This window comes from Symphalangus syndactylus, chromosome 14 (genome assembly GCF_028878055.3).
Source record: "Symphalangus syndactylus isolate Jambi chromosome 14, NHGRI_mSymSyn1-v2.1_pri, whole genome shotgun sequence".
Classification (NCBI taxonomy): Eukaryota; Metazoa; Chordata; class Mammalia; order Primates; family Hylobatidae; genus Symphalangus; species Symphalangus syndactylus.
In genome coordinates this window covers 76,247,626-76,275,528 of record NC_072436.2, presented here as the reverse complement: position 1 = coordinate 76,275,528, position 27,903 = coordinate 76,247,626, and the positions used below count along the sequence as shown (strand labels likewise).

The window sequence follows — 27,903 nt, the reverse complement described above, 5'->3', positions numbered from 1 at the left end:
CGTGTGAGTTAGCTGTCACCCTTCTTCCAACTATATTATTCTTGTTTTTAGGAAGCAGAGGTAAGGGTGACATTGGGGACTTTTCAGTCACATGCACAGAGCAGTCTGTGAGATGGAAGTCTTAGTCTGGGTTCCCCAGAAGCATACTCCACAACAAGGATTTGAGTACAAGAGTTCATTTGGAAGGTGACCCCAGGAAACATTAAGGGAGAAATGGGAAAGGAGACAGGGTAGGAAAGAAAGGCAATAAAGAGTGTGTTATCGGCCAGGCACAGTGGCTCATGCCTGTAATCCCAGCTTTTTGGGAGGCTGAGGCAACTGGGTCACTTGAGATTAAGAGTTTGAGACCAGCCTGGCCAACATAGTGAAACTCTGCCTCTACTAAAATACAAAAAAAAAAAAAAATGTTACCTGGGTGTGGTGGTGTGCACCTGTAATCCCAGCTACTTGGGAGGCTGAGGCAGGAGAATCGCTTGAACCCTGGAGGTGGAGGTTGAAGTGAGCCAAGATTGCACCACTGCACTCCAGCCTGGTCGACAGAGTAAGATTCCATCTCAAAAAAAAAAAAAAAAAAAAAGAGTGTGGTATCGGTTATCACTGAGGACAACTGGGGGTTAGTCTTGCTGTGTAGACATGTCTCAGAGTCACCCAACTGAGACTGGGTCTTTATCCACCACGTCCCCATCAATCATGAAGTCTGCTTCCAGGGAAGTAACTCTCCTTTTCTGGCTCATAGGCCTGATGTGCTTTCCCAGCCAGATAAAGGCTTGAAGAGACAGAGTGGCAGGTGTGGGAAATAAGCAGGCTTTGGAGTGTAGAAATGAAAACAGAATATGGGCAGGGCACTGACAGCGTCTGCCACAGTGGATAAATCCATTCATCCACCCATCCATCTGCCCATCCATCAGAATAATTATCAAGTGGCAGACACATTTTGGAATTATGGCTGGTCACATGTTCACAAAAACTCTTACAGGTTTCTATACAGTGGACCAGCCCACTATATTTCTTTAAATCTGTCTGCCAATCTCCCAGCCCATCCAATCTTTCTTTGAATCTAGGAGGCAACATTTTATTCAACTCTCAAAATTTATTATGCTAAAATGACCTCCTTTCATCCCCCAACAGCACTGCAATTCTAAAATCTCAATTATAGGTTAGCTGGTAGGCTCCCATTGGGTCTAGCCTACCAGGGGTAAAGAGAGAAAAATTGCTTGAATGTGGTAAGATTCATGATAAAGGGAATGAAGTCACCTGACCCAGTCAGGGTTGGGTCTCCCGACACTTTTGCCATTAACTACTCTGCTTCTGTCAGCAAGGCCCTTGGCTGTGTTCTCCAGACCCAGCCCAAAGCATGCATTCTTTAACAGCTATTTGATCCTGATTTCTAATAATCAAAGAGATTCTCACCAGTGAAGAGCCAGAGTTGGGCCAGAATCTAGGTTGCTATGGTTTGAATGTGTGTTCCCTCCCAAACTCAGGTTGAAATTTAATTGCCATTGTGACAGTATTAAGAAGTGATGAGGCTATGAGGGCTATGCCCTCATGCATGGATTAATGCCATTATCATGGGAGTGGATTCATTATTGTGGGAATGGGTTCCTTATAAAAGGACAAGTTTAGCCCCTTTTGTCTCTCTCTTGCCATCTCTTTGCCCTTCTGCCATGGGGTGACTTAGCAAGAAAGCCCCCACCAGATGTGATCCCCCTGATCTTGGACTTCCCAGCCTCTAGAGCTGGAGAAAGTTCCCTTCATTATAAGTTACCCAGTCTGTGGAATTCTGTTATAGCGGCACAAAGCAAACTAAGACATAGGCTCACAGCAGGGAAAGGTGAGGAATTGTCTCAGATAGGTAACTGAAATTCAAATGCAATCACTTTATGTGGGAATTGTTTGACACAGTGCAAAACAAACCACCAACCTACTAAACCTTAGGGTTTTAAAAAGTAATACTGTGTAAAACCAAATAATCTCACCCCATCCCTGGCCTTTATGCAGAGTGAAGTTTGGGGTGAAGCAGGTGTCAGGAGGGCTGCCACCTAGAACCAGGGCTCCTGGATTTGCTCTCCTTGTTTATCTCAGGGAGGGCTGTCAAGCAGCCCAGCAAGGCATTTGCCTCTTTTCTGAGAATTCACTCTGCCTCTCACATTCTTCACTAGATCCCTTAAAGTTAACAACACATTGCAGTGTCCAGTGCAGAAAGGATATTTGAACCATGACATTATCTCTTTTTCTCAACTTCAGAATGCCAAGAGAAACTTCAAATAAATTTCTAGTGCTTCTGGAAATACTTTCAATAGACATACATTAAACACTTTCTACTTCCTTCCAAATTATGATTTTTAGAGCCACAGCTAATGTTACCTTACAGTCTTGCCCAGATCTGACAGACTAAAAATTATATGGCCTTTTCTGACTACAAAAATAAGTCCACCTCATAAAAATTCAAACCCAACAGAGACAAAGGAGACTGTGGTATAGGAGTCTCTCATGGCCAGGGGAGGGGATGCGGACGGCACAAAGTCGGGAACGTCAACCGTGCACGTTACGTGGTAATAAAACCTAGCAACGTTGCACTTTGACGGGAGCACAGATGTTAAAATGGCTTCATCACCCTGGCCTCCTCCAAACGTCCTGCCTCCTGGGAACTGGGAGGTGGAGGCAGTTGGGCTCCTGCTTTGTCCCATTACAAATAATATGCAATATCATTCAACAAATGCTCACTGAGTGCCAAGCAGTGAGAAGACACGATGAGCAGGGCAGACCCCATGATGCCTCCTCTCCAGAAACTCTCTTCTGTGTTAAGAGGAGATGGAACTAAATTTTTAAAAACTCACTCCTCCATGTACACCTGTAATCAGAGACGAGATCCCCCAAATAAGGGATCCCAGCTCTAAGAGAGCACGTAGCAAAGGACTCTGCCCCAAACTGGGGGCTGACAAGACTTCCCTGTGCCCTCAGAAGGAGGAGGCATTAACTAGAAGGGGAGGGCAGTGGACTTTGAGGCTATGGGCATTCCAGAGGGCAGGAGGCACAAGTGCAAGGGCTTGTGGTACAAGGGGATCTCTGCAGATCTGGAGACTGAAGGAAGACTTGGGGGCTAGGGAGCAGAGAGTGGTGGATAATGCGGTCAGATCAGGCAGGGCTTATCAGCCAGGCTAAGGGGCTTGCTAACTGAGCAGAATGCTAAGCAGGGGTTTGCATGTGGGTGAGGGAGGGGGTGGTTGTGGTGGAGGGTGGATTGGGTAGGGGATTGTTGATGGGCATAACCCCAGTCGGTGGGCCAGTGCAGTTATCCTAGCAAGAGCAGGCAGAGGATGCTGGGGGCTGGCAGGCAACCAGGGTGTTTGCTCCAAACCCTCTTACAGCTACAAACGGAGCATTACTGTTGTGGCTACTGGCTTCCAGGACGCCAGTCCACTGTGCCAGCACAACAGTATCCACTTCCCTGAGGGAGCTTCCTGGGAACATGCACGTCCTTATTTAGTAGGTCTCAGGAGGGCTCAGGAATAGGAAGTTTGAAAGCTTCTCCAGGCAGGCATGTGCATTTTTTCCCATTTTCTCTACAAAGGTTTGCTCTGAAAGAGGGTGTTAAACCCTGGACCAAGCACTAGGTGTTAATTCGGTTCTATCACCTTCATCAAATGGTGTCAGCTCAGAAGTGTCAGTCCCACCAGCTGCAAAATGGGGGTGGTCATTTCTTTCTGTGCCTCATGGGGTTGTTCTGAGAATCTAATGAATTTGAAAGCATAACACAAATACCTGATGTTCTTGCTCTGCAAACAATAGTTTTTAATGCAGAAAAACATTCTGATTTTATTACTTAGTATTTTGGCCCTCTTTTCTCTAGGCTACGCAGAACAAGTGAGGGCTGTTTAAACAACAGTGGCGCTTGCTCCAGAGTCCTCCTGCTTCACTGAGGGAGGGGTGCTGCTCCTTCCCCTGGGTCCTGAGTGGCTTCCCCTCGTTCCCAGCCACAGCTGCCGCTTCCCTCCCACTGACTCGTGAGGTTGTTGCTGCTGCCGCCTGTGCTACCGTTTCCCCTGCCTTTGGCCACACATCACCTAACGTTTGCTCTGCTCCAGACACTGACCAAAACTCTTTACACATGTTATCAAAATTATCACCTCCCCTTAAGAGATGAGGAAACTGAGCATTAAAGCAGTGCTCACATGGCCAGGAAAGCGGGGAGCTGCTACGTGAACCCATTGACCACTCTATAATACCATTGTTTGCAGGAAGGAGGGTTTCCTTCCTCGCTGGAGCCACAGCTAAGGGGTGGCCTTTGTTCCCACTTATCTACCCTCTTATTCTTTGTGTCCTAGAGGTCCAACCATCAGGCTCAAACTTCTCTTTTACTCTTTCTTCCAGAGAAATGAGGAACCATCAAGCAAATGGGACATCTGGGGTGGCAGAGAAACAAGGAACCATCAAGCAAAGGGGGCGTCTGGGGTGAGTGTATAGATCCAGCCCTGACCCTCATTAACTAGTGGAGATGCTCATAAGATTGTGGGCTTCTTGAGGGCAAGGGCGCCCTCTTATTTGTCTTTGTGTGAATGGCGCAAAGTCAGTGTTGGGTAATGTCTGTTGATTACTGAAGCACTGGCAAGATGCCTAAGGGAAGAAAAGCATTGATTAATCTAGTGGTGGCTTCTCACACCCTGCTTTGATTGGGGGCAATGGTAATGTTAACCTCAAAAGGTGTGTAGTGCTTTACAGTGTACACAATGCGTCAGTCTACAATTGCGAGATGATTTTTATCCCCATTAGAAGGGAAATAAAGCAGAGGTGCAGGGAAGTTAAGTGACTTGCAATGCTATGGATTGATTTGAAAGCACTGGCACTGGAGTCAGTCAGATGAGTTTGAGTCCTAACTCTGCCTTGAACTAAGTAGTTACCATGTGGCTATGTGGCACTGAGCTAGGTCCTTACACCCTAGAAACTCTACTTTCCTCATGGGTAAAATCAAGATGATGATGGCACCATTTACATAGGATTATCTTGAGGATTAAATGAGATTATGCATATAAAGTGTCAGGCACATAGTAAGTGCTCAGTAAATATTGGCATTTGCTAGTGGTCGTAGAGCTGGAGCTCTGGTTGTCTGACTTCAGTCAAATATTCTTTGCCCCAGATTTGAAGCCTGTGATCAGCACATTTATATAGAACAAATGCATGGCAGAATATTGAAAAGGAATTTATGACAATATTTACATAGAGAGTTGGCATTTGCATTGATGAAACCAAAAACAGAGACCTAAGAACTGACCAGGGAGAAGAACCACGGATGTCTCTGAGGAACTTGGGTCCTTCTTTCAGACCTGGGAAAGGATGGTCCCTGCTGCCTATAACTATAATGTTCAGCACAGTGACCTTGGCTTAGAGTCACCAACTGATTTCAATCGTTATTTGAGGCATCACTGGAGAATGGAATATCACTCATTTGTTTACCAAACACTTCTTGGGCACCTGCTGTGAGTCAGGATGTAATGGAGAGCAGAAGAGGCAGAGCCTGTGGCTGCACGAAGTCCCCAGTCAGGTAGGAACAGTGGAGGGGCTGCTCTCAGCCTTGAGAATCTCAGCAGCAAGGAGCCACGGCCCTGGTGGGTCAGGGGACCACTCAGACAGGTGGTGACCAGGCTCTGTTATGATTTATTTTCTCTTAATGGTAAAGTTGTGAGCAAGTCTCAACTCTCATTTCTTCTTAGAGAAAATATAGGCAAGAAGTGGTCACAGAAATAAAGCTGGAGAGGAGGAGTCCTTTTTTTGGGTAGGGTCCTAGGATCCACGAAAACATCTCCAGATGGCAGATGGTCTGGAGGGAGAATCCCATGCCTTATCCTCATCTAATCGGATCATCTATCTTTTTAAATGCTATCCTAAAAGATATGTGTCTTGGCTGGATGACACAGTGGAGGAAACCCCTTTGATTTTCTTGATGAGACTTCTCTTCCTTCAATGTAGATTCACAGAGAAATGATGGTTTAATAGAGAGATCTAAATTATCCAAAATAAACAACTTGACATTGATGGTGTTAGCCTCATAACTACTGATACAGATACAACTAGAGCTAAAGCATTGGCTTTTAGGCCCTCTTTCTAGGACAATATGCTTATTTCCACAGGAAATGCATTCTCCCATCCAGGTCACATCTTCTGGCTGTCCCAAAGCCAGCACTGGAGCTGGCAGAAGGGACTGAGTTACGATTTGTGTCATGCCTTTTTATTTGTCAGACCAGCAAATGCCGTACTTGACTCATAGAGTCAGCTTGGGGATCAAATGAGATCATATATGTAAAACAGCAGAGTGCCTGACTTGTGACAAAGACTTAACATTTGCTAACCATTTGGAATAGATGTCTGGTTTGGGTCTGTCTAGCACTCCTATCTCCTTTGGAGAACAGTCCCCCTTCCATTCCACATTGCCTCGATGGACATGGTACCCTTTCTCCTGAATGCAGCAAGAGAGAGTTAGACCCACATACAAGGACATGCAGAGATGAGAACGGGATGGATAGAGAGAGAGTCCTGGCATGTGTGAGACCAGACGTGGTTCCTAAATCCCAGATTCCTATAGCTTCTTTTTCAATTCTGAGTCACGCTGGGCCAAGACACAAAGGTGAGCAAAGAGTTCCCATTTTACTTAAGCAGCCTGAGTTGAGGTTCCATAATTTGCCATTGGTCCCATGAGGATGTGAGGCCATGATGCCATAAGTCCACGTGGCAGGAGAACTGGGTGGTCAGTAACCTTTTAGGTGCTCACAACTGAGAAGTGAGAATGCTCTCAGAGCACCCCTGGGTCTTAGTCACTGACATTTAAACAGGCTGCAAAACATCTTTCACCTGCCTCTTACATGCCCTCTGTGAGTTACATATTGTGGCTTACCACCGAAAGTAACACCTCCCTTCTGAGTCTCAAAGACAGCAAGGCAAGCCGAGAACTTGGAGCTGTGTATTAATGAGAGGAACCTCCCACTTATTTAGATCAGGGAGGACATCCCGTGGTCTGCTCAGGTCAGTCATGCCCCAGGCCAGCAGCTGGAAGGACAGCAGAGTAGGCTCAGTGAGCAGTGAATATAACCCGGGAAATAGATGTTCATCTCAAGGGCAGTCTCTGGGCGTCATGCATCTTTGGACCCCGAGGGCTGAGTGCTGCATCAAGGAGTCTGAAGTTCTTTAAGGTCCCAGTGAATGGAAAGGAATCTGCCCCAGCTGGCAGTGTGTCCCTGGCTGCACTAAATGAGATTCTATGAGGTATGGGGAAAGGCACGAGAACTTTAGGCCCCTGAGGTCAGGGAGACACAGCCAAATAGCTCAGATACAAAGTGTCTTGACAGGCACAGAGGGGTGTAGCAGTGAGGTGAGTCGGGGGTGGGAGTGCATTTTTTGCTAGTGTGCCCAGTTTTGTTGACAAAACAGGTAGCATCTGAGCAGGACCTTGACCAGCTGGTGGGATACAGGGTGAGGGGGATGAGTGATATGGGCAAGATGTGGTCCTGGGCCAGCACCATCAGCATCATCTGGGAACTTGTTACAAAGGCAGAGTCTCGGCCAGGCATGGTGGCTCATGCCTGTAATCCCAGCTCTTTGGGAAGCCAAGGCGGGCAGATCACAAGGTCAGGAGATCAAGACCATCCTGGCTAACATGGTGAAACCCCATCTCTACTAAAATACAAAAAATTGACCAAGTGTGGTGGCATGTGCCTGTAGTCCCAGCTACTCAGGAGGCCGAGGCAGGGGAATTGCTTGAACCCGAGAGGCAGAGGTTGCAGTGAGCCAAGATTGGGCCACTGCACTCCAGCTTGGCAACATGGGACCAGGCAGGCAACGCAGGCAGGCATCTGATTGCAGGATCCCCAATACCAGATTTTAGAATCATGTCATTTTTCCATACCATTGAGAAGCTCCTGAAAGTTTTTGAAGAAGGGTGAGTCATTCATTTATCCACTCAGCTAATATTTACCAAGCACCTACCATGTGCCAGGCCCCACACTGGGCACCAAGATCCAACAGTCAACATGCCCACATTAGCTCAGGGCAACTTTTAAGCAAGGGCTTATCTAGAGACAAGATTGCTATCGTCTGTCTTTTCCATCTGATTTGCGAATGGAACATACACCTGCTGTGCTCCCCAGAAACAACTCTGCTGCTTGTCTCTGACAGAAGCGCTTCAGTTGAGCATTTATGGAAGTTTCTAACAGTGGTGATGTGAACGGATGACAGAAAGCAGGCGCGTGCGCACACGCAGTTTTGAAGGGCCGGGGGCCAGTGGGAGAACGTGTTTTCTTTCAGGTCTGTGCTGCCTGCCAGGGAGCTGCTGTTCTCATGCGGCATCTTAAGAAGGCCCTGGCAGCCTTTGGCTTTTGCCTTGTGAGGGTCAATGGGCTTCAGGTGTTTCTGTGTTGATCTAACAGTTTCAGGAAGCCGTGGGCCGGGAGGGTGGGGGTGAGCGAGGGGAGGAGTGGGGAAGGGAAGGAGGACGGCTGTGGGTAGCTTCTCTTCTGTTCTCACATGACAGCTCTGACGAAATTAGAGTGTGATCTCAAAGACAAGCTGGTCTTTTCATCTGAATTAAATGAAATAGGCCAATATGCTCTTCTAGAAGATCAAACATACCCAGGACAATGTTCAATCCTCTTTCTTTGTCCCACTTTGGGACAAAAACCAAACTGGGGAAAAGAACGGGGAGGCTGGAGCGCCTGCTGGGGCCCCTTCTCTGGCCACACGGCTCCTCTTGGGCTCTGGGCAGGCTGAGCTTAGCGGGCATTGCCCTCTGCTGGGGCAGATCAGGAGAAATGAGCTAAGGCCAGGGATGGTCCTATCAGGTGGCAGAGGACAGGATTTGGAGGAGTCTCAGGGCTATTACTGATGGAGATTTAGCACTCTGGCCTCTGAGAAAACTGCCAGATTTCTGATCTGCCCAAACCCTCTGTCTCTCCTGTCAGGGGCCTTCTCAGCACCCCCTAAACATTCCAATTCCTCTCCTACTCCAGTCTATTCTCTTCTTTCTCTGAATGGTCCATAGCTTATCCCAGATCTGTGGGCAGAGGGGAAAGAAACAGAAGGCAGAACTGAGAAATCTCTCCCGCCCAGCACAGTCGGTATCACAAGCTCTGTGTCCAGTTTCCTTGTCCTATATTTGGCAACACGACAGTGGCCTTTCTGACTGATGCGAACCCCTGTTCTCTTCACTCCCTGGGGATTGCTGATAGGAGGCCAGCATTTCAGTAGGCAGCGCATCATCAGCCCTACCACGGATCTTATTTTAAACTAATTACATTACTGAAGGGTGGGTGGGAGGGAGGAGAGGGGGTAATTATAATCGGGGAATTTTTTTTTAAAGGCCTAGTTTCAAAAACCTCAGACTTAATTTAGTAAATTTCAATTACAGAGAGTTACTAAGCTGAAGATCATTTGCATTACATCCTTAATTACTACTTCATTTGTATCTGAGATCATCAATGGAGATTCTTGGGAATGTGTACTTGGAATAAGTGATTGATCCTAATGAGGCCTTTGTTCCTCCCAAGCCTCACTTAGGAAGCTATTTCTTCCCTCTTGGAGAGGCACAGAGTTTGCCAAGCCAGGTGGAGACACCCTAAACTAGAAATGGAGCCTGAGGTTTTCAAACTGGTTTTGCCGGAGGCTGCCAGACTCAAGCTCCGTCCTCCTGATGTTCCCCATCAGGCACTAATTGCTCTCCCCTGAATGCATTAGCACTGCCAGACTATTACAGATGATTAGCCTCCATGCCCAGCTACAAACGTCCATCTTTCTTGGTTGGTAGCAGAGGAAATAGCCTTTTAGGACCTTCCCCTTGCACAGGATGGATGCCGTCCTGGACCTTCCTGCTTCTGCGTTTCCCACCACCTTTAAAGAAAGTGCATCCAGCAGTCCTGGCCACTGGGTCTTTATTGGAAAAGCTGTTTTCCAAGATGATTTAACTCTGAAAAAAAAATGAAAAGCCCACAAGAACTGAAGACTCTGTGTGCGTGTGTGTGAGTCTGTATTAAGACCCCTTTTATAGAAGGAGACAGACTCCTTTTGGGGAAGAGGGAGAGGTAGGGAAAGGACGAAGTGAGTAAAGGTGCTCTCAGCTAAATGCTGCATGCCCATAGTTCCTTCATTGTATGGTATCTCACACCCTTACAGGGCTTAACCGAGCGCTTGTTCGTCTGCTAGCTTACAGGAAAGAGAATCATTCTCCTCATTCTCTGAGTGAAGAAACTGATGCTCACAGTGGTTAAGTGACTTTGCCCAAAATTACTGAGCTGAGGAGTGACAGAGTCGGGACTTAAGTCCCAGTCTCTTAATTCTGTGCTTCTCGGATACCCCCAAACCACCTCCATGGTCTTCCAGCAGCCTGAACATTAATCCATTTATGGAGGTCAGGGTGTGGGTCCCACTGCAGCCTGCTGCCCCATTTAAACTTTATTTCTGAATCTGTACATTTAAGCAAACCATTTTGTTTCAGAGGCATCCAGAGAGTGGCCTTACTTAACCTTCTTCTGGAGGTGTGTCTATTTGGTGGAGAATGGTGGAGGGGCCTGGAGGGAAGGGAAGGGAGGAGCCACTAGGGAATTTTCACAGTTTTCCACCAGATGAGGCCAAAGCCCAGGAGTCAGACAAATCCACGATTCTCCTGGCATTCTGCACAGTTGCCAACTCCCTGCTCTTTGCTTTCATTATTCCTCTGGGGTGGTTTCCAAGGGTGGAGAAGTGTAGGCTGAGGAAGTGTCTGTGTTGAGGGAGGGCAGATGCTGTGAGGAGGGAGGTGTTTACACCAAGCATCCAGCCAGGCCTTGGAGTCACAGGGACTGGCCCAGAGCAGGAAGTGTCCTCCAAGCTGGAAGTCCTCTAGTTAAGAGGTTTTTTCTCTCCTCAAGAACCTCCTGGACATTGTAGCATCCTCTGCAATAGCCACTACCCCTAGCAGTGCAGATGGAGTACTGTAGTGAAGTGAACAAATTTTTTGGAGCTCAATAACTCTGGGTTCAAATCCCACTTCTGCTTATGAGTTGAAAGATCTTGAGTAAGTCCTGTAACCTCCCTAAAGATCAGTTGAGATGACCAATATCCACTGCCTTGGCTGTTCTGAGGTTTAAATGAATCACGTTAAACAAATAGCAAATGGTGGCTTTAATTAGTAGAGGGTTAGGGGGCAGCCAGACAGTGGCAGGACAAAAAAGGAGGGCTGCTTGTCCTGTAGACAGTAGCAAGGAGCAGGAGTAGATTCCACAATGAAGCGACTTCCAAGGACTTTTTGTAAGCAGCCCCTATGCTGGCTCTGGGAGAGCTCTGAGAAACTAGTTTGAAAAGCATAGAAGTCATAAAATAGCACCAGTATTTTTTTTCTAGTGTGAGCAAAAATATTCATGCAGACAAATCCAAGCCAATCTTCTGGGACTAAGACTCTAAATATTACTTGTGAGTCACCCCAGCTTCCTTTCAAGAGAAAGACTCCCCCATCCCCTCACCCAACACCCCCGTCCGTGACACATTAAGATTGTAGCTTTTCACCTTTTCCCACCAAACTCTCAGTCCCTCATCGTGGGCATGAGGACAGCTCTGTGTGCAGAAAATGTGTTTCTCCATTTCAGTCTCTCTCTTGGTTAAAGCCAATTTCCAAAAAAATAAAACCACCTCATCAGAGCAAGACCCATGTCAAGCTCCGCAGCAGGCACTAGGTGGCGCTAGATCCCATGTTATTAAGGCAACTCCAAAGCTGCACCCTTTTCTGGAAAAATGTTCCTGTTGGGAGATCCTCTCTTTCCCAGAGACCTGAGACCACCTCCGTTTATACCACAAGCTTAAAGCGCCACCAGAAGATCGCATACTATCTCAGGAGCCACAGCTTTGCTGCTAACCTAGTCCTTTTCAGGGTGTGGCTGTAGAAGGAGTTTCTAGACCTGAGGCTGGAGACCCCAAGTCCTTTGCTGAACTGTAAATAATATTAGGAACAAGCAGTCCATTTCAACTTCTGCTCTGCCCTGAGGCGCAGGAAGGAAAACAACTTTTTCCCTTAGGAGGAGGTGAGGAGAAAAAAGAGGCAGATCCTAGAAGCTCCTTTGTGAGAGCAGCCAAGCATCTTCCCTGCCCTCCCGGGCAGAATGGAGGCCCACCCGACCTCAGGTCATTTCCTTCCAGGGCCGGCCCCCTCTCAGGGTGAAACATGATCCTCAGTGCCCCTCTGGAGGTAAGCTGTAGGTTCTTTTTTCCTCCAGGGATCTGAGCTGAGGTTGCCCTGAAATGCCTGTTTAATTTCATTGCCGAGAGTACACCTTCACATTATTTCGAGAGCTCCCTATTGCTGTGACCCCAAAGCACTTATGAACAATAGCAGCAACTGGCAGTTATAAGCTATTTACAGTTTTCTAAGCGTTATGAGCACTCTTTATGCCTGGAGAGGCAGGTGAGTTGCATTTTCTGTTTGCAGATACAGTGACTGACACCCCAGGGTCTCATTGGAACCGCTGGCACTGATGTTGTCTCTTGGAAATGATGATGACCATTGTTGCTTATTATAATTTTCACTGTTATGTTCCCTTTGATGTGTAAGAAGCCAAACAGAACACATGCTTAAAGACACAGCTTTTGGTTAATGGGTTTCCTGTTGGCTGAGTCTATCTGGGCTAAATGTAGAGAACCACTGAAAGGAGGTGAATGCCCTGAGCAGACTTTTACCTTCTTGGCCACATGAGAGTTTACTGCAGTAGGAAACGGCTCCACAGAGTGAAGGGCAGGTGTGTGGGGAAGGCTTCCTCACCACTTCCACCGTGTGAAGACATAGGGAGACGATGGCCATCTATGAACCAGGAGGCAGGCCCTCCAAAGGCCTGATGCTGGCACTTTGATCTTCGACTTCCAGCCTCCAGAACCGTGAGAAAGGAGTGCCTGCTGTTTAGGCCACCCAGTCTGTGCTATTTTTGTTAGAGCAGTCCAAATGGACTAAGACAGAAATTGGCATGCCTCTGTGACGTCGCAAAGACATTTAAGCCCTCAAAGAGGCCACCCCCCTCTCAGGGTTTTTCTGGAAAAATGTTTCTGTTGTGAGATCCTCTCTTTCCCAGAGACCTGAGACTGTATGGTGCAATATAGTTGAGGCAAGCACAGTATATATAAGTAAAAAGAAAATGGATGACTCAAAGAAGTCCTAGCAAGAGTCCAGAAACCCTATATCCTAGCTTGGCTGTGCAGAGGTTCCCTGTAGGGCAAAGAGAAGGGAAGGAGTTGGCGGGGCTGGGAAGAGGGGGAGGAAAGGCCCTGTTAGGTGTATTCCTGTTAAGAATACCTGGTGGCCTTTGCTGGGCTTTACTTTCTGCATAAGAAGTGGTTTTCCCCAAGCTGATGTCCAGGCTCTAGATGTCCAGCTGGGGTGTAATCAAAGCCTTTGGGCACCAAGTGCCTGGCTGATGTTTTGCACCTATCGGATACTCTTAAGTCCAAAGTTGCCAGGCACTGACTGCCTTGAGCATTGTTGAGATTACCACAGAGACAGCCTGTTCCATGGCCCATGAAGTCAGAGAGAAGTCACCTAGGAACCGGTGGGCTTCACCTTCTAGCTCATCCCCACAAGGTTCTGCTCCTTGGGTCCTCAGAGGCTTGGATGAAGTTCAGGCCCATCACCCCCATCCCATCACAAACTCTTCCCCCTTCCCTTCCACCACACTTTGGGAAAGTACTTCTCTTCCCTCATATTTGCTTGAAGAGCTTTTCTTTTAAAAATAAACACAATTATTTTTTATAGGAAATGAACGTACATGTAGAAATCCAACAAAAGGATTTATAGTAAAAAATAGGTCTCCTTCCCACTCCTGTTCCCCAGCACCCAGGTTCTCTTCCAAGAGGTACCCTCTGATACTCATTGTTGACAAAAAGAGCCAAACTCTGTAAAATATTTGCAAAGATTTATTCTGAGCCAAACATGAGTGACCATGGCTTGTGACACAGCCCTCAGGAGGGCCTGAGAACGTGTGCCCAAGGTGGTCAGGGCACAGCTTGGTTTTATACATTTTAGGGAGACATGAGACTTCAATCAAATACAGTTAAGAAATACATTGGTTTGCTCCAGAAAGGCAGGACAACTTGAAGTTTGGAGAGAGGTGGGGGCTTCCAGCTTATAGGTAGATTTTAAAGTTTTCTGGTTGACAATTGGTTGAATTTATCTAAAGACCTGGGACCAATAGAAAGGAAATCTTTAGGTTAAGATAAAAGATTGTGGTGACCAAGTTTTATTGTTCAGAAGAAGCTCTCAGCAGACTTCAGAGAGAGCAGGTTGTAAAATGTTTCTTATCCCACTTAAAAGGGTACCTGGCTCTTAGTTGAGTATCTCCTGGGTTTGGAAAGAAAGAGGAAAAAGCGGGGGAGGGGAAGGGGATTCTCCATAGAATCTCTATAGATTCTCCATAGATTTTTCCCACAAGAGACAACCTTGCCAGGCAATTTCAAGATATGGCAAGAAAATATATTTGGGGTTTAAATATTTCTATTTCCTTCCTTATTTGTTATGTGATGTTATGCCAGAGCCAGGTTGGAAAGCAGACCACCTTATATAGGGGGGGTTAAATAAAAACCCAGTGCATGGTGGCTCACGCCTGTAATCTCAGCACTTTGGGAGGCTGAGGCAGGTGGATCACTTGAGGTCAGGGGTTCCAGACCAGCCTGGCCAACATGGTGAAACCCTGTCTCTACTAAAAATACAAAAATTAGCCAGGTGTGGTGGCACACACCTGTAATCCCAGTTACTTGGGAGGCTGAGGGACAGAATCGCTGGAACCTGGGAGGTGGAGGTTGCGGTGAGCCGAGATTACACCACTGCACTCCAGCCTGGGCAACAGAGTGAGACTGTGTCTCAAAAAAACAAAAACAAACAAACAAAAAACCCTCTGATGAGACTTTATGGTTTGTAGGGCATGACTCTCCAGGCCGCTTAGGTAGGAATTTGGGGAAGATAAAAAAAAGTCAGAGTTTAGATCTCCCTCTTCTTTCCCTACCAACCCAAGTGTCTTCTGTCCATTCTTTTCTTGTTTCCAGAATTTTGTTTTTTAACAAAATGGATCCTGTTGCTCCTTATTGTCTTTAGGACATGCAAAATGCAAACTCCTTAGGCCAGAATACAGGTGCTTTCTGATCAAGCCATGCAGACACCTCCAGCCTCATCACCCCCAAAGCCAGGCCCAACAACTTTTTAGCGACATGAATCTGTGCTCTTATTTACGACTGCGTATTTTTATTTTTTTCCTGGCCTAGATATTTTTAATATTGTGATAAAATATAAATAACATAAAATTGGCCATTTTAACCATTTTTAAGTATACAGTTCTGTGGCATTAAGTACATTCACATTGTTGTACAACTATCGCTACCATCCATCTCCAGAACTTTTTCCCTGACTGAAGCTCTGTACCGGCTAACTTTCCATTCCTTTTTCTCCCCAACCCCTGACAACTACCATTCTACTTTCTGTCTTTATTATTTCACTACTCTAGGTGCCTCATGTAAGTGGAATCATAAAATATTTGTCCTTTTGTGATTGACATTACTAAGCATGATATCCTCAAGATTCACTCATGTCAGAATTTCCTTCTCTTTTAAGGCTAAATAATATTTCATTGTATGTAAATCCTACCCACTGTATAGTTTTAAAAATAATTATTAATATACTTCATACACACACATTTTTGTTCTTCCTCTGTTTCATGTTCACCAATCTCATTCCCCTAGAGATAGTCACTGTTTACTAATTTCTTGTATTTCCTTCCAGATAAGTTTTATGCATATTATAATAAAATACAAATATATCCCACACTTTAATCCAAATGATAACATGCAATTTACACTTTTCTTGTCTGCTTGTTTAAAATTTAGTAATATAGCCTGGAAACCTTTCTGTAGCAATACATACAGAGTTTTTTAAATTGTTTTTTGTAGCTGTGTATTCAACTGCACAGATATAGTCCAATCCAGCAAAATTTTCTATAAAGGGCCAAATAGTAAATATTTTAGGATTTGTGGGACAGCAAGTCTCTTGGGAAACTGGTCAGTTCTCTGTTAAGGTGCAAAAGAAGTCGGAGACCATGTGTAAACAAAGGAGCATGGCTGTGTTCCGATAAAACTTTATTTATGGACTCTGATTTTAGAATTTTATATAGTGTTCATGTGTCACAAAATATAATTCTCTTTTGATTTTTTCCAACCATTTAAACATGTTAAAACTATTTTTCCCTTGAAAGTCCTCCAGTAACAGGAAGAAGGCCAGATTTGGGCCCTGATGGTAGTTTGCCAACCTCTAATTTATTTAACCAGTTCCTTATTAATGAGCATTTAAATTGTTTCTGATCGTTTGCTGCAATTTATAATCTTGTATATATGGCACTTCATATGCATGCAAATATATGTATCTGTGGAGTAAGCTCTAAGAAGTGAGATTGCTGGGTTAGATGATATATGCATTTGCTATTTTGGTAAATATTGCTAAATCGCCCTCCTAGGGGCTGTACTGGTTGACATACCCACCAACAATATATGGAAATGTCTGCGCGTTTTCAAATTTGGGTTTTTTCAAATGTGAGAGATGAAAAAAGAAAAACAAGGCATGTCAGTACTTTTAATTTGCATTTTTCTTATCATGCAGAGGTTGAACATCTTTTCATATGTTTAACAGCGATTTGTATTTATTTTCATTGTTGTTCTATAAGCCACTTTTTCACATGCTTTGCTCATATTTTTATTGGTCTTTTCTTTAGAGGTTTATGCATCTTTATAATTTAAAGAAATTAGCCCTTTGTCTGCTGAGTTGTGTGTGTCCTTTACAGATTTGCATTTGTTTTCGACTTTGCTTATATACAGGTTTGATTTTTGTTTGTTTCACACGCAAGAGCTTAAAAAGTTTTTTTCAACTTTTATTAGTGGACTTAATCAATTTCCTATTTTATAGTTCCTGGTTTGTGAGTCAGGATTAGGAAAGACTTTCCCACTCTAAGATTATAAAAGATTTCTCCCACATTTTCTCTTGGTACTTGTGTGGTTTTATTGTTTACCTTTAAATGTTTAATCCATGTGGAATTTATTCTGATATATGGTGTGAGGTATAGCTCCAGCTTAATGTTTTTCAAGATGGCTACCCAGGAGTCTCAACAACACTTACTGAATTCTCACTGGATTTGGAATGCTCCCTTTATCATATGCTAAATTCCTGTATATATTTATATTCTTAAACTGTTCCATTGGTCTCTCTATCTATTCATGTGCTAGTACTATGAAGTTTTAATTGTCAAAGTACTATAATATGTTTTTATGTTTGTTGTTCTAGTCCAGGGTTTCTCAACATCTTGGGCCAGATATAATTCTTTGTTGTGGGGGGCTATCTTGTGCACCGTAGGATATTTAGCAGCATCCCTAACCTCTACCTATTAGATGCCAGTAGCAGACACTCGCACACACACATGCATACATGCACACACACACAATTGTGAAAAGCAAACAAAAAGTCTCCAGTTGTTGCCAAATGTCCCCCGGGGGTCAAAATTACCCTGTTGGGCTAGTCATTCATCACTGTCCTTTTTCACAGCTTCCTGTTTGTTTACTTCAGCCTTGTGTGCTTGCACATGTTGTTCCCTGTACCTGGAATGTCCTCCTCTTACTTTCTCATCAGAGATCACCTCAGGCATTGTCTCCCAGGAAGCCTTCTCATGTCACCCTGTGTATTAGTTTGTTCTCATGCTGCTATAAGAACATACCCAAGAATGGGTAATTCATTTAAAAAAGAGATTTATTGACTTACAGTTTCACATGGCTAGGGAGGCCTCAGGAAACTTACAGTCATGGCAGAAGGGAAAGCAAACATGGCCTTCTTCCCATGGTGGCAGGAGAGAGAAATACAATGTGAAGAGGGGAAAAACACCTTATAAAACCATCAGATCTCATGAGAACACACTCACTATCGCAAGAACAGCATGGTGGAAACCATTTCCATGATTCAATTACCTCCCACCAGGTCCCTCCTATGACACATGGGGATTATGGGAACTACAATTCAAGATGAGATTTGGGTGGGGACTCAAAGCCAACCATGTCACCCTGCTCCATTGTGTGCCTTGCCCAACCCAGGTGTGAATCCCCATCATCCTCTGTGGAAATGAGCCCTTTGCTTTGTCTCTCACCCCTCACCAGGGGTCTCATTCATGTCTTTATCTCCAGCCTCTGGCTGAGCCTGGCACAGGGCAGGTGCTCTGTCAGTATTGCTGGATGAAAGGATGAGTGAATACTTCTTTGACCCATCTCCCACTAATAGCCAGATGTTCAGTCAAAGAAGACATGGGTAAAGGATGAGATGTTAACTCTTGTCCAGAGTGAAGCCTGGTGCCAAGAAGCAACAGGAGGTGGGGAGAGTCTAGCATGTGTTGAGTGCCTACTATGTGCCAAGCATGGGAGTAGATGAGACGTCTTCAATCTCCTGTTCCAACTCTCTGCTGTCCACAGCTATCAGGATGCACTCAGATGCTTAGAAACAGGAAAACAAGGAGAGCTGGGGAGTACCAAAGGGCCTCTGTAGTTTCCTGGGAAAGCAGGATAAACAGTGTTGAGAGTATGAGCCCTGGAGTCGGACAGCTTAGGTCAGATCCCTACTCTATCTACTTACCAGGTATTTAAGCTCCTTAAGTCTCAGTTTCTTCATTAGTAAAAAGGGGATAATAAGAGTACCCACCTTGGAGGGCTTCTGTAAGAACCTAAAGCATTTATATTCTACTGAGACATAGTAAACATTCAACATACGGCAGGCTCTTAATATTATTTCCTCTTCTATCCTCAAACTGCCTGAGGTTTTTTTTTTCTAGCTGGGCATTGGTTTAAAAGTCCCAGAGACTATGGTAGACCCAGGGTGGGATTGTTTTTCCAGGGCTCCTTGCAAGAAACTAGGAGAACTCCGGTAGGAGCATCCTCTGGGAGCAGCAGGGCCTCCTTGGGTGGGTTGTTAGTGGTCAGACAGGTCCTCCCAGTTCCCTCCACCCTGAGAGCATTGGAAAGAAAAGAGCAAAATGAAGTGATTACCCTGAGGTACAGGCCATACTGAACACTGTCTGTGAAACAATGGTGGGGTTTGAGGTCCTCTTTGGCACTGACTGAATTTTTTCCTAAGCCCATGGGCTTAGGGGCCAGAAAATCACCAGGTACTGCATTAGCAGTGTCCCTCAGGCCAGATGCAGTGGCTCGTGCCTATAATCCCAGCACTTTGGGAGGCTGAGGGTGGAGGACCACTTGAGCCCAGGAGTTCGAGACCAGCCTAGGCAACATAGCTAGACCCTGTCCCATTTATATAAAAAATAATTTTTTAAAAAAGAAGTGTCCCTGAAAGAGTTAACACCAAAAATATTTGCTAAAGATCTTAAATGAGGTAAATTTTTTTCAGTTACTTGCATAGGAGAAAATAATAGTAATAAGTAACGCCTGCTGAGTCCTTAAATGCAGGCATGGTGCGCTACCTGCTCTACATGGAGTTATGTGACCCACTTGCATGTTTCCTCTCTCAGACCAGGTCATCGTCTGGTGGTGGGGTGGGGATGCAGTTGCTATACTCTCATTATGAATTTCTTTATTAACCTTACTCCTGTTTACCTCTAACCTAGAGGCTTCTGAGCAAGCGCCCTCCTGTCTGCCGTGCTCTCCTCTGGGCAGGTTTAGCTGAGAGCTGGAAGCAGAGATGAGTCAGACATGAGTACAGTCTTGGTCTTTAGGGGCTTTTATCCCACAGCTGATTGTGGCTAGAGGGGGTGGGGCTGTTTTTAGCCCAGCTTGCAGCCTCACCCCCTGCTGCTTGTAGCACCATCAGGAGCATACCTGCTCCAAGAGAGAAAACAGACTTCAACCACAAAAGAATACATGCTTCTCTTTTGCATGTCCTCGGATGCCTACTTGGGATCACATGGGTGCTGAGAAGATGCTGTTGATAGTTTGCTCTGGTTGTAGCTGCATTTCTAGGGGTGCGGCCTAAGCCAGGCAGCTGGGGTGAATAGGGCTTCTCCTTTCAGAGGTTCTTCCAAGAAGGGAAAATGGTGTGCCCGTTGCTTTTGTTTCCACCACAATCTTTGTCCAGGCCATCCATCACCTTTCCCCCTGAATCTACAACCCCTTCAGGGGTGTCTCTGTTCCCAGCCTTCGCCTGCCCCGTATAGTCTGCACTTGATGGCCCAGAGCAGCCTTCCTCTGACTGTTCTCATCAAGTGGCTATAACCACAGTGCTCACCCGAGGCACGCTGGGGGAAATTCAAGCTTCTCCTGCCCTTTTCCTAAAATACTCATGACCACCAAATACTATTTTTTCCAGTATATCTTGTGGAAGGGGGTGTTGCTGAGTATTAAGCAAAAAACTTTATTTTTGTATATTCAAACTTATGGAATAAGTTCAGGAAGTACTGAGTTAGAAGGGTTGAAGTGTTGATTTTTCAACTGCAGGACTTCTCAGACTCTTTGAGATGCTGATGTACACAAGGGGTATGGGCTGCATGTTTCTACATGCTGATTTGACATAGAACCCTAGATAGAGCATCTCACAAGACCAGTGGTCCATAGAACCGAGCTTAGAAAACACTGCCCCAAAGAAGTCTCCTGAGAAAAATGTATTGCTGTTGATCTTTCAGCCTTCATCACCGCTGTCCTTCCCCTAAAGGGCTTGCCTTCAGCCTCTCTACCCATCCTGGTTCCCCCAGTGCTTTGGAACCAGGACAGACACACCCTGCTCCTAGTAAGCATTTCATAGTCAGCCCCAGCCTAGAGCTCTCCTTATCGTTCATTCATTCATCAAATATTTTTTGATCATTTACTTTCTTCCAGGCACTGTGCTAGGAGATATAGTAGCAACCAAGGAACATCCCAGTAGGAAACAGACAGGTAAGTAGATGGGTTTAGTACAGTGTGAGAAGTACAACACAAACACCCAAGGATAGATCCAGATTGAGTCTTGGACAGTCGGAAAGACTTCCAGGGGAAAAAAAAAATGGCATCTTTTCTTCATTTCCACACTTAGCAATTTTTCTGTATTGGTTTGTCATTTATTCATTTAATCATCAAGCATTTATTGTGGGCTGGGCACTGTGCAGAGATAGTAATCAGACTTGACTTGAGGACGATAAGAAATCACTGAAGGGATTTTAAGCAGAGAAAAGACATGATCTATTTACACTGGTAGATGTCACTTTGATTGTAGGAAAAGTGGACTGGCCAGGGAAAGGCTTGAGGCAGGAAGCCAGCTAGGAGACCACTGCATGAACCCACATAAAAATGAGGACCTGGGCTAGAGAAGTAGCAGGAAAAGTGGATTTTGACAGATATCTAGGACAGAGTCAACAGGACTTGGAAAGCAATAGGATGTGGAGGAGTAAGAGGGAAGAGTTTAGGATGATGTCCTTTCCCCCATCCTCCTTACGTCCCACCCCCACTCCTGTTTCTGGTGAAATATTCAAACAGGAGCAGGGGTGGGACATAAGGAGGATAGGGAACGCAGGATGAAGGACAGGTTTACAGGGGTCCGCATGCGAGGGGAAGATAATGTGTTCAGTTTTAGACATGCTGAGCTCATGATTCCAATTCCTTTGGACATTCCAGTGGAGATATCTGGCAGGCTGATTTTTCTCATGAGAGAAATCATGTCTGGAAATACAGATCTGAGAAGCAGCAGCAATGTATGGGTGGCCACCAAAGCTATGGACTCAGTCAGCACCATTAAGCCAGAGTGGTGGGTGAGATGGGTGACAAGGGCCCCCCTTGCAGTAGGTGGGTGACAAAAGAAGAATCAGTGTTGCATCATGGGAAGGACTGCCCAGAGAGAAAGGGAGTGAACCAGGAGAGGATCTAGAAAAAGGACACTGGGCAATGAAAGCTTGGAGTGGGCCTCTGCACCAGGGGAGGGGTGGCTTTGACTGGCAGATACACATGTCTAGTCCAGGTGGAGGGTATGAAAACTCGAGGGAAAGAGAGGGGCAGCAGGAGGTCCCTCTTTTTGTAAAACAGGCTTTCTCTTAGGCGTAGCCGTCTAACTGATCTGCCCCACTATCCTCAACCCACTCTCCACTTCGTAGCCAGATAGGTCTTTTCAAAACACATCTCTGATCACGTCACCCCCTCTCCCCCAGCTCTATTAAAAACCTTTTGATATTTCTATGGCTCTTAGCATGCAGACCAAACTACTACCTGGCCTGGCCTCTACTTCCTTCTCCAGGTGCACCTTGTGCCAGACTCTCTTGCTTTCTCCCCTGCAGCCAGCTGGCCTCCATTCGGCCTCGCAGACTCATTGCATGGGTGTTGCACTGTTGCTCTCGGAGTCATGTCCACCCTTCCCATCCCCTGGTGCCCGGATCTGCTCTTTGTCACTGGCGGCTGTTCCAGGCTTCAGAGCCAACTGCCTTCCAGTAAAGTTCAGCCAATGGGGAGTGAGGGAGGGCAAAAGATATTGGAGGTGAAAGGAAGGAGAAGCCAGAGTATTTCTCCTCCTGCTTCTCTTCCTCGGGAGTCTCTTCTGTGGCTGCAGTTACCACTACTCAGCCATCTCTGTGTGATCCCTGCTACCCATCTTGGCAGGCCCTCTTTGTTCCAGCTTATCTTGTCTTAGGCTCCAGAAACTGTTTCTTTCCTTGTTCTCCAGCTTCCAGGGTGGTGCTGTGGGTTGAATTGTGTCTCCCCTGCAAGTTCATGTGTTGAAGTTCTAACCCCCAGTACTTTAGAGTATGACCTTATTTAGGGTTGTGGTCTTTATAGAGTAGCCGAATTAAAGTGGGGTCATTAGGGTGGACCCTAATCCAATATGAATGTTGTCCTTATAAAAAGGGGAAGTTTGAACAGAGATAGACATACACAGAGGGAAGACGATGTGAAGAGACATAGGTGAAAATGGTCATCTACAAGTCAAGGAAAGAGGCCTGGAACAGATCCTTCCCTCACAGGCCTCAAAAGGAACTACCCCTTCTGACACCTTGATTTTGGGCTTCCAACCTTCAGAACTCTGAGACAATAACTTTCTGCATGAAGCCACCAAGTCTGTGGCACTTTGTTACTGCAGCCCTAGCAGACAAATACAGTAGTCCCAACTTCCTGGAGTTGCTACTCTCAGGGTTCCCCTGGGAGCTCTTTCAACTCCTCTGACTCCCCGTATGAAATTCCATCTATCAAATCACCTAGAGTGGGTTTTGCTTTCCTGGCTGGGTCCTGACTAATATGCCCACCATGATCCTTTCTGCCACACAGAGGACATAGTGTTTCCTCTGCCTGGTATTTTTCCCCCTCCCATCTTTACCTAATGAACTTTCCCTAGTAAACTCATCTAGGTCATAGGTAAATGTCACTTCCTCAAGAAGGCCTACCCCTGTATAGTTATTACCAGCTCTTATGGCTCCAAGCACCACCACTCATAGTTTTGATTTTATTTCTGTGTGTGATTGTTAGTTAATGTTTTCTTCCCAGTCCATCAGGAAAGGTGATCTTTTTTTTCTTACCACTTATCTCCAGAGCCTAGCACGATGCCTATAGTAAATATTTAATACGCAGTCATGTGTGACTTAACAACGGGGATACCTACTGAAGAATGCATTGTTAGGCAGTTTTGTCATGAGAGCATCAGAGTATACTTACACAAACCTAAATGGTATAGTGTACTACACACCTAGACTATCTGGTCTAGCCTATCGTTTCTAGGCTATAAACACTTACAGTATGTTACTGTACTGAATACTGTGGGCAACATAGTAGTATTTGTACATCTAAGCACATCTAAACATAGAAAAGATACATAAAAATATGATACTATAATCTTATGAAATCACCACTGTATATGCGGTTCCTCATTCACTAAAACATTGTTGTGTGGCTCCTGACTATATATTTATTGAGTGAACAGAGGAAGAGTAGTATAATTTTGTAGATAATGCTAGTATTTATGTGCCAGTAAAGTTCTAAGCATCTTACAAATATTACATTTAATCCTTTAATCCTCATAACAATTTATAGGATAAGTAATATTACCTATATTTTACACATGAGTAAGTTCGCTTATGATCCCATAGCTAGTAAGGATTTGAACCCAGGGACTCCAGCACCACAGCCTGAACTCTTAATCACTTTGTTATTCTGGCCTATGCTGTTCTCCCATGTTTTAGCCAGTCCACAAATTTTGTTTGGTGCTAGCTTGCTATTGTACCATGCCTTGTACCTCTTATTTGCAATGAATTATATTTAACTTGACATGATATTAGAAAATTTCCTGGACAGAATGTTTTCTATGCCAAATAGCACCCCAATAATATGCACCTTGAGTTTTAGCAAAAATTTGGTGACAAACCTATGAATACACAGTCCCGGGATGGTGAGGTTCCTGGGTACCTCACCATCTTTTGTGGTTCTGTGAACTCTGCCCACCTCTCTGTAAATCATCCCCTCATTAAAATCCCTTCAGCTAAACCCTTTGGGTATGCCATCTTCCTTCTGGGACTCTGGCTGATACTCTAGAACTTCCTGGGAGCATCCCCTGGCTTTCTTATGTGTTCATGGCACGTGACATTACCATGTGACTGCAGTAGCCTGGGCTGCCTCTCCTGTGTCCGGCAGCTGTTGGCACCACCTTATGTGTGGAGAGTGCCCTGTGTGCTCAGAACACCCCAGGTACTATGGGGAGATGCCCTGGACCAAGACTCTTCATATTTCATCAGCATTACAGCTCAGAGGAAATCAGTTTACACTGGCTTATTTGTGGTTTAAGAATGATCCAGCTGGGCGTGGTGGCTCATGCCTGTAATCCCAGCACTTTGGGAGGCCGAGGTGGGCAGATCATTTGAGGTCAGGAGTTTGAGACCAGCCTGGCCAACATGGTGAAATCCCCACCTCTACTTAAAAAAATAAAAAATAAACAGATTAGCCAAGTGTGGTGGCGGGCGCCTAGCTACTCGGGAGGCCGAGGCAGGAGATTTGCTTGAACGCGGGAGGCAAAGGTTGTAGTAAGCCAAGATCACGCCATTGCACTCCAGCCTGGGCGACAGAGGGAGACCCCATTTAAAACAGAATAGAAAGAATGATCCTAAATCTTCTTCAGGTTTCAAACAAAATAGCAGTTTCTCGAGGGCACAGCCTGTGTCCTGTTGTGGTCATATGGAGGACCACAGCGGCCATACCTTTTTCTTGCTCAGCTTATTTGCCCATCTTCCTTTGCATGTTAACAGCTGCCCACTCTTCCTGCTGAGGGATTTTTCCTGCTCTATTCCATTTGGTGGAGTAAGGCACAGTGGCATTCCTCTTGGCAATTGAGATCGGGTCAGGGATGGGACCTGCCAGATGTAATGAAACGACTTTTCCTAGTGAGGTAAACCTGCTGGGAAGATGGGAGTCTGTGGATAACCATCTTGTCTGTCTGAAGCATGAAGTCGAGACATGTAAAGCCAATAAACTGAGGAGACAGAACCTAGCAACATCATTCAAGACCTGGATCCCGCCATCCCTGAAGCCAGTGAATACCCTGTATTCCGCAATCATGCAACCCAATAAAGTCCTCTTTTGCAGCTGTAGCATGTTTGAGGTTGGTTTCTTCACTCATATCCAGAACATTCCCACTGAGAGAGTTGTGGAAGCTTCTTGCTGTCTCCAGTGCACCTTGTAGTCTCTCTTCTACAACTTCGTTTATACTAACTGTATTTTAAGCTCACTCCCTTATTATACATTGTCTTGTTCGATCACCTGTATCACAACATTTAAAATCTGGGTTGGTTATTAGTCTGTTGTCTCTCAGCCCCACACTCATCCCTCTGACTCTGAGCTGTAAGGCTGAACAGTACATTTCCCAGGTTCCCTTGCCAGCTGGCTTCCAGTAAAAGGCTCTGGCAGAGAAATGGAAAAGAAAGAGAAGCCACTGTTCTCTCTCCCCATCCCTGCTTTGGGGCACCTCTGAAAATTTCTGAAACCGCTTGATGGCCCCAGCTTCAGCCAAAGCAGCCTCTGCTCAGTGGTCACAGCTCTAGCCTGGGTGGTCCCTCTTCAGTGGTTCCAGCACTGTCAGCTGTTGTAACAGCACCGCAAACAAAGCAACAGCATGTACACTTGGATTCTAACACCACCTTCCCCAACCACCATTTTCCTGTCATTATTATTCTCTGGTTACCTTACTTTACATTTTTGTTCTTTCAGCCCTTTTAACACTTCTGGAACTAATTTCCTGTGTGAAACACTCTATTTAAAACATCTGCCATGATTCCTGTTTGCCTGACTGGAACCCTGATTGATACAGTATATATTGTACATTACCTAACTCACTAGTAATTTCAGATGTGAATGAAGCTTCTTCTTAACAGGATGATGAGTTTCTATTGGGCAGACTCCATATGTGTCTGTCACAGACGCAGTGTAGGACTGAACATATAATGTGAATCTGTGCATACTTAATGATATAAGACAACCCTTGTCTCAGTGACATCTACAAGCTTGATGGTACACGAATATAGAAACATTCTCAAAGCGATATTGAAGCCATATTCAAATTAGCACAATTGAGGCTACTCATTCCAACTCGGGAACATATGAAATGACAGTGTCCTTTAGTGATACTGACCCAGGCATGCTTTCTGGAAGAGGAAGAGTCTCAGGCTAGAATGGATGTGAGACATTTCTTATCACTTCTCTGATTCTGGTAGAGTGATGAGGTAAACTTGTACGGAAAATCAAGGTGGAGCTAAGCTGTAGTTGGCTCTACATCAGACAAATGCATTCATTCATTCAGGAGTTTTTAATGGAGGGCCTACAATGTGCAGATGCATCGTCTAACAACTCTACCACCTGCTGTCATTCAGCATTTTAGTCAAGTCATGGTTTTTTGTGTGTTTTTTCAAATGTGTGCATTGGACAATGACTCATGCCTAAAATCTACATTTGCTCATATTTCCAATCTTCAAATACCTGAGAAGTACAGTTGTAAATATCACTTAAAATTTCTTGGGCAGTCTTTCAAGGTAAACTGCAAGCCAATCTCCTGGAGACACTTTGCCTTTTTCTATTGTCTGACTGTGAATGATTTAGATTGCCTGGGTCCCAGCCCTTCCATATGGCCTTCGAAGAACTAGACCTTGATGACAGCCATGAGCATGGCTTTAGACACGCTGGTGCAAGGATCTATGTGATCTCTAATCTCACAAGAGTCCTTGCTCAGACCCAGAAAGGGCTTCTCTACAGTATAGGAGAGGGATTGCCTCCAGGCTGCATGGGGGCAGCTGCCAACGTGAATGGCTTTGTCCTCAGCCTATAGAGCTTAAAGGCATTTATTTATATAATAATGAAAAACTGTGAGAAAAATCTAAATGTCTACCAGTAGGAGTAATTAGAGTGTACCCCTTTATCCATGGGGGATATGTTCCAAGCCCCCCCAGTGGATGCCTGAAACTGAGGATAGTCCTGAATTCTATACATGCTATGATTTTTTTTGATCCAATAACAGATGGCTACTAAGTGACTAATGGGCAGATGGTGTAGACAGCATGGATACGCTGGACGAAAGGATGATCCACATAACAGGCTGGACAGAGTGGAATGGCATACAATTTGATCACACTACTCAGTAGGATGCACAATTTAAAACTTACGAGTTTTTTCTGGAATTTTCCATTTAACTGCAGTTGACCATGGGTAACCAAACCGCAGTTGACCATGGGTAACTAAAGCTCTGGAAAGTGAAACCATGGATCAGGGGGAACTATTGTACATATCTTATAAAATATTATATTGCCATTTAAAAATTGTGATGAATATATGTGTACTGGATGGAAAGATGTCTGAATTGTATGGCTAAGTGAGAAAAAGCAGTTCCAGAATAGCAAATACAGTTTAATTCTGCAATATTAAAAGATGTTTTTAAAGGTATATATATATATTTTATGGTGAAAA

The 27,903-nt window shown here is 45.1% G+C and overlaps 1 long non-coding RNA gene across 1 annotated transcript; it reads right to left on the bottom strand.

Moving 5' to 3' along the window:
• Positions 1-16,099: 16,099 nt before the first annotated feature.
• LOC134732487 (uncharacterized) lies at positions 16,100-22,358 on the bottom strand. The gene is made up of 3 exons (XR_010115709.1): positions 22,186-22,358; positions 18,707-19,009; positions 16,100-18,557 (listed from the first exon to the last, which is right to left on the bottom strand). It is a non-coding gene; the product is annotated as an uncharacterized lncRNA (long non-coding RNA).
• Between the last annotated feature and the right edge of the window lie 5,545 nt (positions 22,359-27,903).